The 16,313-nt window shown below is 40.8% G+C and overlaps 1 pseudogene; it reads right to left on the bottom strand.

The window, feature by feature from the left end:
* LOC135197172 (caprin-1-like) overlaps window positions 1-16,082 on the bottom strand; it is a 32,558-nt pseudogene extending 16,476 nt beyond the window's left edge.
* Window positions 16,083-16,313: the final 231 nt, after the last annotated feature.

Below are 16,313 nucleotides of genomic sequence, written 5' to 3'. Positions count from 1 at the left end.
CAATGAAGGAGCATTTTTTGAAAGAACTCCTTAACCCTAAAACCAGGGTTGTACTTCGATATGGGCAAGTCTGGTCTTTTTCGCAACACTGCAGATTGCCCGACTGACTTCGACTTTCTTGATTTTAAGTAGACAAAACTTGAGAGACCTGACAGGGCACAGGACTCTCTCTGGCTCCTGCCCACTAACTTGTGCCATCCTTGCTTCCAAGATCCTGGCCCAAGGACAAAAAGGGTTTCCATTCTTAGGCCATAACGAAAGGCTTAGAGAGCACACCTCCTTGTGTTCTCTAAAGCCAAAAACTTGTGACGATGGCTTAAAATCTCACTAACCCTCTTTGTCGTATCTAGGGTGGTTAGAAGAAGGCCTTCCTGATCACATACAAGAAGTTAACAGGCAGGAGAGGTTCGAATGCTTTGACATCAAGAACTTCAGACTACGTCTAAGTTCCATATTGAAAGCTTCGATCCGGAAATGCACAGTCTGTACTAAAGTCAGGTGAACGACCAGTTGACCAGTCAGACGAATCAAGGACAGCAAGGCTGTACCCTGAAGACCAAAAGGCACTATTCTTAGCTGAAGGATGAGTGTCTGGACTGCCTGGGCGATTCAATCTAAGCAAACCTTGGGGGTGTATCAACGCAACCCAACGTCGTCTGCAATCGACTTCGTCAATAAGAAACTCAGGGCTACTATATGTCGCCTGATCTCGCACGAGTGTCTGACTCCGAGAAAACAGGCGAGACAAAAAGTAGATGGTGAGCTAGAATCAAGATTTCACAGACCTCAATGATCGTGAAGGTCTTTGTTGTTTGACAGATGCAAATCTGTCAAACAATTCTCTGTTGTCTGTTCGCACTGGCAGAATTTTCAAAACTCTCGGCAACCGCTAGACCACTGGTAGTTCAGGTGATCTCCCCCACATTCCCGTGGCGCTGGTACTTGGAACTATTCCCGTTTTCCTCAAGTTTTCTCTGAACGCCCTGTCTCCTGAGGGGAGGAGGGTGGGAATTAATTATATATACCTGCCAGGTAAGTATGCATAAAACTTTATTGTATCATAACAATATCATTTTTATGCATGACACTTACCTGGCAGGTATATAATATAGCTGATTGACACATTTGGAGGTGGGTCACAGACAGCAACATCGTTATAATTCTAAAAATTAACTAATTTTTTTAAATTATTTATTAAGTTCCTACCTGCTAAGGTAGCTGACTTCGTAGGTCCTGCCTCTTAGCCTGCTAAACCTTAGTAGCTCTCAACTAGGATGTGACCTGTTTGTTGAGAAAGCTAATAACAAGGGTCTGACAAACTGGACGGGACCAATTTTGTTTTTTGACAGGAAACCCTAGCCCTCTCTTACCAGGGGCATTCATGCTAGGATAAGTTAGACCACCTGAACCACACACAAAGCTAATGTAACACATTACACTTCACATACTGAAGAGGAAATAACCCTCTCAGACAACCATAAAAAGAACACCACTTAATTAAAATACCTAGCATGTTAGTAATCTATCGTTGCTGCCGTCGATCGAGACGATTCGTACGGACTTTTGCAATCCTGTAACGAACCTCTAGATGATCGTTACATTCTACGCCTGTTGTTATAATAGGCTCTTTCTCGTAAACTCGAGCAGGGACCGAGAGAAGATACTTCTTAAGATATGAGAGAGCTGTGGAATATCAGAGTTGATGTGGACCACTGGTTCCAAAAACTCGTTTCGAGGACTGGAGGGACGACCGAATTGCATTTACTTCTTTCAGATTAAGATCCAGGACATCTGAAACACTATCCAGATGTCCGGCACCTTCTTTCTATCATGACGACTGAGAGATGTTCAGAATAATTCCTAGATCTTGAATAATATTCTTTCAGTTTCCCGGTAGGAAAAAACTGTGGTCTGAATTGCAGTCTATTCGGGGAAACAAACTTCTTCAGGAAGGAAATGGTTCCCCAGCAAGCTCATCCATTCCCTCCCCGAGTATGCTTACTTCCCTATAAGGCTGCGCTTTGCCTAAGCAGGAGAGCATATAAAAGTGCAATGTTGCGGTAGACTCGTAGTTCTATACCGTGCGGTAACGAGCACCGAAAGGATTAAGAGATAACTCTGTTGAACATAGTAAGGCAAAACTAATGCAACGTTTATTCATTCACGTAAGAAATCCCCTCAATCTTAGGCTAAAGTCCGTGATTGTAGGACAGAGATCAGTTAGTCAGTCAATCCCGCAGGAGAGACGTAACCGCCAGCACAGAGATACGGTTAGTCAGTCAACTCCCGCAGGAGAGAGAGACGTAACCTACAGGGCATGACAGCGCACGATCTGTTACTGGCTCGTTGGAAGTTTGGAACTTGGACAGTCAGACACAGCAGCAGCCAGCAGCTTACGAACGTCGTCTCTTAACTTTATGTCTGGGTTGCCAGCTACCCTATTCTACGAAGAATAGGTCCGTTATTTTTGAACAAAAAGAGACTCTCAAGCTGGTATATTTAAGCGAAACAGAAAACGCTAAATATATAGATGCGTTTGTGTCGTCAGAACACTACCATACAACGGTAAAAGATAAATCGGAAACTCCTGGAATGCTGCAGGGAGTGACGATTAAATGTCCTTAAAATAGTAGACAATAGACCTCTCGGTTGCCATCCCGAAGAGGTAACTACAGCAAGCGTGTATGACTTGAACCAACCAGTAGTAAAATAACGCAAGGCAAAAAATTTTATTATATCACAATAAAGTTTGTTCATACTTACCTGGCAGACATATATATAGCTGAATTCGGAAATACAGCTACATACATATCTGACAGGCAAGTTTCATGAACAAAACTTAGAGAATCGAAGCAGACAGCTCAAGCTTCTTAAGATACTGGACATAAGCGTTCATTGACGTAGTCTACAAGTCTATTTCTTGTACGAGTCTGCGAATGAGGAAGGAGAGCTCTTCCGAACCTTGTCCTTATTCGCTTACGCAATATCAAGTTAATGAGATGTTTGTCGATGAGAACTAAACCCATTAACGGTACAGAGAGATATTTTGTCAATGAGGGAGGGGAGACCCACTTACTTGACAAAACGATAGTATATTGTCAATGGGGGAAAGTCACTGAATTTACAAAACGTAATCCAGGAAGTCGAGCCTTTTATTTTTCGATTCCCGTCTCAAACAAGGAAGGGACAAGAATCCTGTTAAGAGACTGGGCTTACGGTAGGTAGAACGACGATGCTCAATTGGCATGGAAGTCTCGACTAGAAACTAACAAAATCTATCATCTGAAAAACCCTTTCAGATGGTCTAAAAAGCTTTAAATTTATTGGCAGTATGGCAAAGGAAGTCCTGTCTTGCGCTTTCCTGAAGAGCGTCCTTTTGATGAGTGCCTTTGCAAGAATCCTACTGAACGTTGCCGAAAATCCTGACGTTCAGGACGTCGAGCCTTTACATAAACCCGTAACTGTCTTATCTCAAAGTCTTGACTGAGGTAGAGAAAACGAGATCTTCCCTTGAGCTTCCTTAACTCCATCCACCTTTGCGAAAAGCAATATAATATTGACAGAGACCTCTTGAATTCACGAAACCGATGGTCTTGCTGGGTTTCGAAGACGAAGTTCTGTCACTTTCTTGAGGCTCAAATCTTAAACAAGAGCTTGAAGAGTTCAACAGAAACGTTCTGGTGCGCGCTCGGCGTTCCACTGGCGAGGACGCTCGGCTTCCTGGTGCGCGCTCGGAGTCCACTGGCGAGGACGCGCGCGTCCTGGTGCGCGCTCGGCGGCCACTGGTGAGACGCTCGGCGTCCACTGGTGAGTGCGTCCATCCGAGCGTCCTATTCAAGCCGATCGTCCAAATAAGCGTGCAGAAAAGCGTCACGCTCCTGACAGGCGTCAAAACAAGCGAGAGAAACTGCCTTCTTTTTCCTATTTCTTGGTGGAAAGAAGTACACGTGATCAGGCAACTTTCGCCTTCTTACTTCTCACAGAAACACATAACGAGGGAGAAGGGACGTGAAGCGTCCTCTTCTATAAAGCTTCTTAGAGGGCGCGAGTCCTTCCGAGAGCTCCAACCCTTGTGCGGGGAGGACGCCTCGGAGGACGAGAAGCAATCCTTCAGGATTCGTGCATGTGCACGCACTTTGGCAGTCTGGGGATTTTCATCAGAAAACTGCGAAGGCACGCCAGATCGGTGGGGTTCCCTGTAACCCACCTTCGGCTTTCGACATGCCCTCTCCCTTGGTTCTGGGAGTTCGACAGAGGTCTAGACCTAGAGGCGTTATAAAGGCCGATCTGACGCACCCTCCACTACACAAGGGGCACTGTCACTGCACTTAGCCACTTCACTATTGCTCTCTAAAGCAAGCACTTTCGATTCTAAGTTACGAATCGAAATAGTATAAGAGAAAGGGCAATAACCTCTACAGACACTGTTTTAGGGCCCGAAGGCAACATTACAGGGTTAGGCGTAACAAAAACAGAAGTGAGAACTCTTCACAACAATGAAGGAGAGCGATCACCTCTCGCAGACATAGTCATAACCCGTAGGCCATACTACAGCGGTTTAGGCAAAATAAAGTCTACCGGAAGTTAGCAGTATCACTACCCTGACTTTCGTAATTGATTAATTGCGTACATACTAAACCAAACTTTTTCCTTACGGAATTAGACACGTTTACTGATTAATTGCGTACATACGATCATACTTTTTTCCTTACGGAAATAGACATGTTTACTGATTAATTGCGCCCCCCAAGTGCTGGAACTACCGAAGCTTTCGGTAGCCACACCCTATCTTTGCAGACAACACCCTCTGAAACTAGCCTAACTAGATTCAGATATCTTATGCAAAAATGAATCAAATTCAAATCAATTTAAGATAGCGTATGCCTAGCCACAAATCCAAGTAAATAAATTAAAAGACAATTAGGATACTTAGCGGCAAATGAAGTTTCCAAAATCCTAAGCCGAACACTGAAAACAGGTGTTTTCAGTACCGGCGACAGAAAATTTATGAATAGAAAATGGGAATGGTTCCTGATACCCGCCTCCCAGCGGCGGGGGAATATGGGTACGAACCACCTGGCCGAAACATGGCATGGTGTCGGAAGTTTCGTTAAAATTCTGTTCTGGAACTTCAAGAAAAAATACAGCTATTAATATTATACCTGCCAAGCGGTAAGTGTCATGCATAATAAAAACAGTTTATTTTTGTTTATTACCTAAAAACGGAATACGAAATTCATAATAATCATGATTTATTAACATTGTCTTTGTAAAAAGAGAGTACATGTTCAAGTTTTACCTCTTAACATTCCCTTGCTTTTATGTTTATCTTTGTTTCGGCAAGAATTTCATCATGCCTAAGAGGAAAATAAAAGGAAAACATCTCGCTAACATACAGAAAAAAATTCACTGTAATAAGCCGAGTTAGTGAAGGATAGAGAGTGAGTTGCGTAGGAAGGAGTGCCCCATCTTGCCTGACGCAGCACCCCAGGCTATGATATAAGAGCAAAGGGATCATCATTTGTGATTAAATTATGATAAATAACATAGTTTTGATTTATTAATACCCAAAAAAGAAATATACATTCATAGTAATCATTATTTATTAACATTGTCTTTATAAAATTACAAGGGAAAACATTGAACGCCCGTATCTCAAAACTATATTTATTGACCTTCAAATTCTATCTTCTCACTTAGTTTTAAAGCTATAGCATTGAAATTTGGTGTATAACTTAGAAAGACATTATAGAACAACCAAATAGAGCCATTTTTTCCAATTTTTGTTTTGTCTTTTTTTTTCCTGATTTATAGGGTTTATTTTTTTCCCATAATGAAAGGTTAATATCTTTTAGAAATAAAACTCTTCATTTGATTGGAGGTCTACATCAGGTCTATATATGGTAGTATTCCCAGGTCTTAACCCCTTCCCACCCAGATGATGCAACCGCTTGCAAGTAGGCTATACCAGATAAACCCAAAATCAAATATCACAATCAGAGTATGCTTCTCCTCATTATCTAGGTTTCTTTATTGATTATAATGTATATATGAAAGTGTATGTATGTGTATATATCTACGTATAAATTACTATATAGTATATATGTGTGTGCATGTAGGTACTCGGAAACTGTCTTTATGTATATAGCTATATCCGTGATTTATAAATTTTATTTTTTATTACTTTATTTATGTATATATGTTCCTGGGTTTATATATATGTTCCTATACACACACACACACACACACATATATATATATATCATCCTGAGACAAATAAATATCCACGCCGTGACTGGGATCGCTGAGGGAAGGAACAGGATCTGGCCGAGAATCATCAAAGATGTCGGACAACAACCGCCAACCTTCTTCTGTGACTGGCTCAATATCGTCAAATAATTCGCAATCACTTACTGATTGCACACTATCTGATGTCTCATTTTCATCATCAGATTCCCCTGGTACATATATTTCATCTGAGGAATCTCCAGAGTCACCCATGACTAAAAAATACGAGCAGAAATTGATTAACAGAAGCAACCAGAAACGATAATCAAAAGAATTCTACAGTTGCACTATTGTCTATATGCGAGTCGACATGTCTGCCTGAGTGATAAATAACGGGAAAAGACAGGAAAGATTGAAGTACTGAGCTCCCATTGGTGAAATACGGTGACGTCTCAATTCCGTCACTGAAACATCACGAGATGCCTTACTCCTTCGCTCTGATTGGCTAGTGGGCGGAGCTTATGTTTGACAAGGGATGAGAGAACATATCCCAGCAACGCGAAGTCTTCAAATACACAATCCCAACTCACCAGCTCTCGGTACAAAAGAGTGTGTGGAAGGACGTATTACGCTATGTCCTGGGATTACTTGCTGGCTGTCAAGTGACGTAGTACGGTACGTCCTGGGTGGGAAGGGGTTAATATTAAATTATCAAGGGAGAAGATAGAATTTGAAAATGTTTATTTCGGGTGGGATAAAATTGCCCTTACGAGTCACAAAACCGAAGGTCAGAGGCGAAAATCATATGCGGTTTGATGTCCCAAGTCACCTTATTAAGTACGAATGTCAGTCCTGTCCTTAAGAAATGACATTAGCCGGCGGGCCCCGCTTAAACTATAAGACGACAATATACTATATATACACCATAATCACCCATAATTTTTAACCCCTTTGCCACTGGGACATACACATGTACATCTTTTACGGTCCAGTAATGAAAGACGGTGACGTACGCTCATGTCTTTCATCCCTTCTCAAAAAGCAAAGCTGTTTTCTTTAGCTTGGACAGGTTTCAGATACAGTATATGAGAGAGGTGCTGAAGCTCCACCCACAATTCATTCTTGCCAATGAGCGTCCGATGAATGTCATGATGTTCATTGTCATATGGGATATTAGTAGGGGGTATTGTCCAACACTTTCCAGTGCGCCTCAAGCTATTATCTGAGAAGGATGATCAAGATTTTGTCTGTAAACCATGTAGTTGTGAATTCTAAACCTTTTTCCTTTTAGATTGCAGTTATTTTATGTTTTTTATCAGTATCATGTCAGATGATAGTGTTTCAGAGTTAGGGTCTGTGTACCTGCCAAATGATGATTATAGTGATAGTTTCTTAGAAGATGACAGTGATGAGTGACATGAATCTATTGCCGATGAGGGTTCGCGGTTCATAACGGATCCATCTTATGACGTGCGCCCAGACCCAGCCCCCCAATTCACGGAGGGTGACAATGGGATTCCTGCTTCCACACCAGATTTCACCTGCCTATGTGATACATTTTGTTATTTTTTTTCTTTTTTGTGATGATGTAATTGACAAATTGTGTGACTGGATGAATGCTCAGGCAGAGGAGTATTTTCATTCAAGGTGAATGGGGACTAGTATGGAGGCCTGTTACTTGTGATGAGGTATATGTTTTTTTTATAGCTTGCTGATGATAATGGGGGTGAATAAAATGCCCCATATGTATATGTATTGGTCACGAGATGCTGTTGCTTTTATTATTAGTACTATTACTATTATTACCATATTATTATTATCATATTTTATAGTCATCACCAAATGCCATAAACTTTCACTGATGTATACGCCGTTTCTGTATGAAACCAAGGACTAACTGTTTCAGGAAGAAAACTAGTACTGCTATTACTACTACTACAGTGGTCCCCCCGTATTCGCGGGGGATGCGTACCAGACCCCCCCGTGAATAGTTAGAACCCGCGAATGTTTGGAACCCCTATAAAAATGCTAAAAACAGCCTATTTTGTTAGTTAAAACTCAAGAAAAACCCACTAAAAATTTTCCTACATGGTTTTTTTTAATAGTTTTATCACAAAAAGTGCATTTTATGATGAAATTCATCAAAAAAACCAGAAATTTGTGGATATTTATCATAGAAAAATACCGCATTCCGAATGCGCGAATTTTCCGCGAATAATGCAGGGAAACGTTCCCAAGAGAAATCCGCGAATGTGTGAGTCCGCAAATACGGGGGGTCCACTGTACTATATTACTAATACTTTTTCTGCTTCTTTATTTCTACTACTTTATAACTGTTTCTACTTTTGCAATCACTTTTTCCACTAAATATATTCCTATTTTTTCTGATATCCTTACTATATTTTTTCATATTTTTTGTCAATGTGTAAAAATCATTCATTGATATACACACAATGTTTTCTCATTTGAATATAAAGGAAAAATATGAATTTAGTGGGAGCAATACTAAATGTTTTCACATAAGAATATAAAGGAAAAATATGAATAACATAAAATTTTGTGGGAGCAAGTAATAATTGATACTCTCGGTCGACAGGGGATTTCATGTGGTATGCAAGTATTTGCAGTAATGCAACAGGCCAGTAGCAAAGGGGTTAAGAGGCCTCACTACAGCACCTAGGGGCAGTTTGCAGAAAGACAAGAGCAAACTCTCACTACTCCCAGCAGCTCAGTCCACGCTTCCAATGTTTAGTGTTACTTGATAAGGTCTGGTTAGGGGTCAGGGCCCCGCCATTCTAGGAAAGGTGAGGTTAGTTTTCACTAGTGGAAAAAATGTGTGTTTTTCTAATCTGCCTCACAATGAGTTACATGCGCAATAATCCAGCTTGAAATCTGTGTTCTCTATTAGATACCGTTCTCTTTGTCTGGCCTGCCATTAATTGCATAAGGATGCACTTCTATGGTGTTTAGTGTTATGTATCTGTAAAAATTTACAGCAATCAATTATGGTGTATCTTTAAAATTTACAGCATTCCCCGTCATGTGTACTGTCATACTGGTCAAGGACCCTGCATACTTGGTTAGCTGCTAAGGACTCTGTTCTTATGTTAATGTAAAGACCACATTTTACCTGTATCCCTGTTAAAACTGTGATGTTAAGACTACATTTAGGCTGTACCCCTGTTAAAACAATGTTCTTACTCAGCATTTATTTTTTATACGTTTTCACTTTTAACCATGTACCAATATTAAAATGAGATCTAGGAATATTCTAGTAAATAACTGCAACCTTTTTCTTGCATGGCAAATTTGTTGGAAATAATGTTACCAAGATCCTGTATTGGAATTTAAAAAAAACTATTTCTGATTTATTAAATTTCACCAAGTTATTTAGGAGACCTCTTAATGCACTTTTTTTAATGTGTTGCCTTCCCCCATACATACAAGCTACTAACAATCTATATGAATGACTTTTCAGTGTTTTTCTTGGTTTAACCAATAGCATGATTCTTTACATTTTAGTCAGCTAGATTACATAGTCTTACATAATTAGTTTTATTTGATAAATGTCATTTTATATTATAGTAATATTTCAAGAACAGAGATCTTTGTTAAATTTATTTACTAAACAGTAATGCATCAATACATGCTGAAAATTATTTGGGAACAAAATGACAGACCCTGATGTGTTGGAGGTGTAGGTTTTGAAAACAGTGATTAGCCTAAGCTCCATTACAGTTTACTAGCAATTTACCAATCCTTACTAAGAGCATATTCATCTGCTGCTTCATAGGGTAAAAAACCGCATGGTACAGGGGGTGGACCATGTATGATCAATGTGTACAACCCCAAGAAAAGTACATTATAACGCGTCCTGACACCGGAGTAGATGTCTTTAGCTCCGTTTCTCACCAACAACAAGTCGCGTCTAATGCCCAACTCCCATGTCAGGACGCGTTATAATGTACTTTTTTGGGGGTTGTACACATTGATCATACATGGTCCACCCCTGTACCATGCGGTTTTTTACCCTATATGTGACTCGCTGGTGTTTTTTTAACTATTATGTATAAATTCATAAAGTACCCAAGTCTATGGGCATAACCAGCCCCGTTTCACGAGCTGAACCAGCCCCATTTCACGAGCTGAACCAGCTCCGTTTCAGGGAATCCTTCTCAACAAACCCCCCCCTTTAAGAGGGTGGGTGGGGAGGTAGGATGAAAATCCATTATAAACCATCTGAGGAGTCCCCACTATAACCCTGCCAAGTTTCATGCCCATCGGACCAGTCGTTTGGCCGTGATTGAATGACAGACAGACATAATGCCCATTATAGTATAGTATGATGATGAAATTTCAAGACTCACATTCCCCGTCAATGGAGATGTTTTGATTTACTCATCACCACCACCCCTTTTTACATAGCAACAATTACAGATACCACTGGGAAAGAGCAAAATAAATAAGGAACATACATAAAACACTTACCAATTTACAAACGCATGGCCTATGCAGGACTGGAAGGGATAAGGGCCAAGATTGGGAGTTGGGTGGAAAGGGGTGGGGGGGGGGGGGGGGGTCGTTAAGGGTACCATGGCTGGTAGGACTTGGATTAGATCAAGCCACATTGGGAGCCACTTAAGAATGAAGAACACAGGTTCTGCCAATGAAAACTGCCTAAGCATGCTCTGACATAACCAGATCTCACCTTCCTAACCCAAGTTGGGGCACTGTGACCTGACCTTGCGAGGAGGCTTTGCCTCTTCCCCCGCCCCTAACCCTCTCAAGTAAAACTGACCTTCAGAACCATGGACCAAGCTTCTGTTCAGAGTTAGCATTAGAATTTGCTCCTGTCATTCTGAAAACTATTATATTTTTTAGTCTCTCAACTTAATAGGTTTCCTACGGTTTTATTTTTCTTGGAAGGGGGGGGAGGGAGGATGGATCTATTTTAAAGCTAGTTTATTTCTGATTCAAATTCCTCATTATAAGCATAGCTAATGTGTATTTAAAGTAACCCTTTTAACACTAAAATCACATGCAATCAATAAAATAGCCACACTACTATAGTAGTTATATACACGTTGTACAGAGGTAACTGGCCTAACCTACCCCTAAACAAAGTCTGGTAGAACAGATGCAAGCATCATAATTAGAGTAACGGAACGCAGGGTAAACACCCAGTGGACTAGCTGTGGCCACCTTAACCATGTTGGACCCACCTTCAGAAATTTAGCACGTCCTGACAACCAGAGATGGGCATCAGTCACGAGTCTCATGTCTCTGGTGTTGCTCCCACGACCTATGACTCATGAATGGTAACCATCTCTCCGGTGCCAGGACGTGTTAGAGTACTTATTCGGAAGGTGGGTCCGAACACGGTTAAAGTGGCCGCAGCTAGTCCACTGGGTTGTTTACCCTAAGGTGCCTAAACGAAGGCCTGCACAATATACTAGTAAGTTCCACATATGTTACAAGGGGCTGTGCAAGAATCGAGCCTAATATAGGTAAAACATCAAAGCAGGCCACGCAGGCCAGCTACCATCAGTGCAAGCCACCCTCCGAAAAAGTACATTATAACGCGTCCTGACACCCGAGATGGGCATCAGTCGCGACTTGTTGTTGGTGAGAAACGGAGCTAAAGACCTCTACTCTCCTTTCGAAGTAAGTATTTTCCCCAAAGTTAGAAATTAAGGCCAAATTTTAAGATTTAAACAGATTTAAACAGAGGGTACTGAAAATGGCGCCCACGGCAGTGGAAATCTCACCAAAACGCGTTCAACATTTTTACTTACAACTCGAGGTATTTAGAGATTGACGCCATCTCGATGTTTACGGAGTAGCTTGTGTCAATAAACTAACCATTTCCTGTGATAAATCCGCACACCACTTGTACCCACAGACGCTGGAGCACTTTTATCACAACAATCGAAACACGATTTCTCATCAACAACAAGCCAGGCGTAAACAGCTGTTGGGTAGAAGATGATGAGAAGCGTGCTCTTGGCTAATTTTTAAATAAGTAGTAAAACATCAATATTTTACATATTTATGATGATTAATTTGAAAATATTCGTTATTGAAAAAGTAACTCGACTCTGACTCAAATTTAAGTAATTATTTTTCTGAATTAGAACGTTCTTTCAAGTTCTGTATTATGACGTCACGACATCTTGACTTTCGTACCTATTGTAAATAATTGCTATACTCAACTGTCATTGCAGAACAGTTTACCAGTTATTCATGCAGATTGTTATCAGCTATACATGTAATTGTTATAATCGTAATGCGCATATATATCTTTATTATTTACTTTTTGGATATATGAAGATGTTTTACTGCTGGATTATCGCCGTAGTGTGACGCAATCGTTTTCGGTCCATGGGCCTCTTGTCTGTTTTCGCACCATAAGAAATTATGGGGCCGAATTTGCAATGACCAGAAAGTCGTTAAAAGAGGAAAGTTAGCATTGAGGGGCATATGTTTTGACTGAGAAAATAAAAATTTATTCAATAGCTAGCTTGTAAAAAATACTTGGTTATAAAAAACTTGATTGACAACTAAGCAGCATGTCTACTATGGGTTTCAGAGACAGTGCAAGCACGTTTTGGGCAATACCTATTTCTGTAACGAACACTCTTAACAGAACGAGAGTTTGCTATAGTGCATACACCCAGTGCCGTAATTTATAAGGGTTATCGTGAATCACTAATCGTAAAGAATAACGACACTTGTCCTTGTACCAAGAGACAAAAACTCCATTATGCAGAAATGGATACGAACACGCGTATAAAGCTCCACCTACCCTCTCCCCAACCCCCCCCCCCCCCCCCCCTCCACCGCCATCCTTTTCTTCTTCTTGTTCCTCCGCCTCCTTTCTCTCTCTCTCTCTCTCTCCTCTCTCTCTCTCTTCTCTCTCCTCTCTCTCTCTGTTGCCATTCGGTATGTGTTGACCCTCCAAACTGGGTATAAGACTACACACAAAAACGTTGAAATTGGTGAAATTAGGCTATGTATTGGAAGTATATATACATAAATATTAAAGCAATTTTATCATTATTGCATTACTATGACAACTAGAATTCATGGGAAACAGTTTATAACCTGTTAAGCGTCACCCACGTAATAATACGTTACCCGCGATCTACTCGTAGCGCCTTCAACGGGATATTACGTTCAGACTTTAACTGTGCTTGTCAAGCCGTCAGCCCCGTAATAATACGTTTACTCGTATAGAAAGTGTAGGAACATCAATTTGGTAACACTCTCAGCACATGGGAAACTTATTTCCAGCCTGGCAACTCTTTCCTGGTGGTCGCTTATGCTAAGAAAACAAAACTGCCTGTCCCTGTTGGTTTTCTTTCAATACGCTTCGGGCGTTTATCGAGACAAATTGGATTTCGCGTCTTTCACAATGAATGTCCCAAAGAGGAGGCATATTTCTTTAGGTGAGATCAATCAAATACTAGATGAGGAGTGTGATATTGATAACCTATTTGATGATGAGAGCTCTAGTCTGAATCCTCCAGTGATGATACAAACTTTTCCTTCCAATTGCGGAGTGAAGATGACTTTTCTTTGCCGAGTGACTGGACTCCGAGAGAAGAGAGAGAGAGAGAGAGAGAGATAGAGAAGACGAGAGAGAGAAGAGAGAGAGAGAGAGAGACAGAGAGAGAATTTCCTACAGTTAATTACAGTATGAACTAACAAGCATAAAAAAATCAATATTAACTTTGAAAAAAACTATCATCAGTGCTATGATCGCTGATTACAAAAAAAGCGTGACGGTACGTTAGCAGCGAGCTCATCAGGGTCTGACGCTTAACAGGATAATGGAACGGCGTATGTGTGAAGCCTCCACTAATGTGGCACGATGATTTTGCCATTCTTAGCATGCAAACATTAAAGCATGCAAACATTAAAGGTTACATTTATTTCTGGCATAACGATTATTTAAGAAATTCAACAAAATACTAATAAAGACTGAAATCAATGAAAAGTGCTAGCAAAAACAAAAAAGCAAAAAAAAAAAAAAAAAAACGTAGTCGTTCCTCCTCTATGCACTTCCGTATTCGTTCCTCTATGGTTTTCGGCAGCCAGATGTACGAAAACGTTAGAAACATTTGATTTTATCTACGTTAGAAATATCTGTAATTTTTCGGGGTAATTTGGTTGCAAAAAGGGATAATATACATGAATTAAATCAAAATTTTTAAATAACAATGTAAATTTAAACTAAATAACGAGTAAAGTAAACAGTTTAGGGAATAAAACTTTGCAGTTTCGTCGTCTGTCGTCGTCTGCTATTGTAATTGTGTTTATGGCGCGCGCGCTTAGAAACCAGGAACAGCAACGGGTTTAAAGTGGCAATGTGGAGTGAACTGAGACCCCAAAATGTGTATAATAACAATCAAATAAGCACTGTGGAGTTTCAGTTGTGATGGCAGTTAAGGATAAAAACCGCCGATTACAAGGTAAGAATGAATTCAGTTCCAACCATAACCCCGGGAATAACAAGTTTCTACTTTCACTAATATAGGCAACAAAATGTTGTTTTATTGTGCTGATTACAACTGCAAATCTTGAGTAAGATCAATAAACGTTACATACATACGCTAACATGTTCAAAATGAGTGCTGGGAAGGCTGGGGAAAGATGGTGTCCGTCACTGATGAGAACCGTCCATGAAAAAACGTAGCCGCCATATTGGATTTCAAACTGCCTTGAAAACATATTTTACGAAGAGCTCACATGCTTATTAGTTCGTATGGGGCTTTATATATCACAATATGTTGACGAAACTTCAGTCTTTTAAATGGTATGCTTAGAGTTGCAATTGTATTCATGTTTCACCAATGGTTTCACAAAACCAATTAAATAACGAGTGAATGAAGGACCCGTCTACCGTGATGAGGGTTGGCCTGTACTGATGTTTCCCCCTAATACTTACAGAAGTCCCATAAAATAGAGGAATACGCTAACTTTCAACGTTCGAAATTCTCGGCGGATATGAGGTGCTTACCTAGTAAGCTTGCTGTAAATAGGTACTTGTAGTAGGGATCAAGGAAAATTTCTAAAGTCCCCCCCCCCACAAAAAAAAAAAAAAGCCTTTATAGTACACACGAAGGAATTTCGCTTACCGGTAAGAGAGAGAGAGAGAGAGAGAGAGAGAGAGAGCACCTACCAGGTATACTAGGTAGCTTTGGACCCTCAGCATCAAAGCCTCGATCGTTTAGGTAGCAAAGTTCGACGAGGACAACCTTCCTAAGCGGCAAACTGTCAATAGAATGGCCCAACGTACGTAGCAAGTTGCCCATGCGACTACAGCCACGGAAACAATAAGAGGGTCAGTTTTTTATTGAATGATATTCGTTCGCCGCACGTCCTCCCCGCTCCCCTTTTCAAAAAGCACATTTCCGAACATACCTATTACAACGAGCCTTAAAACCTGACGTCACCTATGTCAGCTAGCTTCGATAAATGGCCTAAATGCCTGCCATTTTCTTGACGTGCCTTCAACTACAGCGGAGGAAGCAAAGGTCGTGGAAACGTCAAAATGCCTGACAGGCGGCCGTAGCTGGCATAAAAGCACCATGGCAAGAAGTACAAGTTAAACATGGCCGTCGCTTTGTTTGCTAGTGACGAAACCCCGACCGCGAAGGAGGGCCCTCACTTTTCCTCGCCCATTTCGACTCACCTTTCTCTTCTCGAGGTTTCTTATCTTCTTTTCCACAAGGTTCAGGACTTTGTGTAAAGGATCAAGGGTCTCTTGAGACCCTTGACTATCCCGATCTAACGTTACGGAGGCGGTGGGCATTCTTTCTTTACGGTCAACTTCACTTCTGAATTTTCTCTTACGCACTGCAACCCTACCGACTATGCCGTTGCTGGAACCGTGTTTCCATTCGCTGTTTTACTCACTTTTCCTCTACAATTGCTTCTTTGTCTGATTAAACGCTTTCCTGTTTCGTTCAATACTTGTATATATTTTTTATTTGTGACAGAAGGCATATTTTGTGCATTATACATCGTCGCGGGGCTATTTAAGAGGCTATACGCACTTGTCTTCGGATTACTACGTAAGC

This window comes from Macrobrachium nipponense, chromosome 18 (genome assembly GCF_015104395.2).
Source record: "Macrobrachium nipponense isolate FS-2020 chromosome 18, ASM1510439v2, whole genome shotgun sequence".
In the NCBI taxonomy this organism is placed as follows: domain Eukaryota; kingdom Metazoa; phylum Arthropoda; class Malacostraca; order Decapoda; family Palaemonidae; genus Macrobrachium; species Macrobrachium nipponense.
This window is presented reverse-complemented; position numbering and strand designations above follow the sequence as displayed.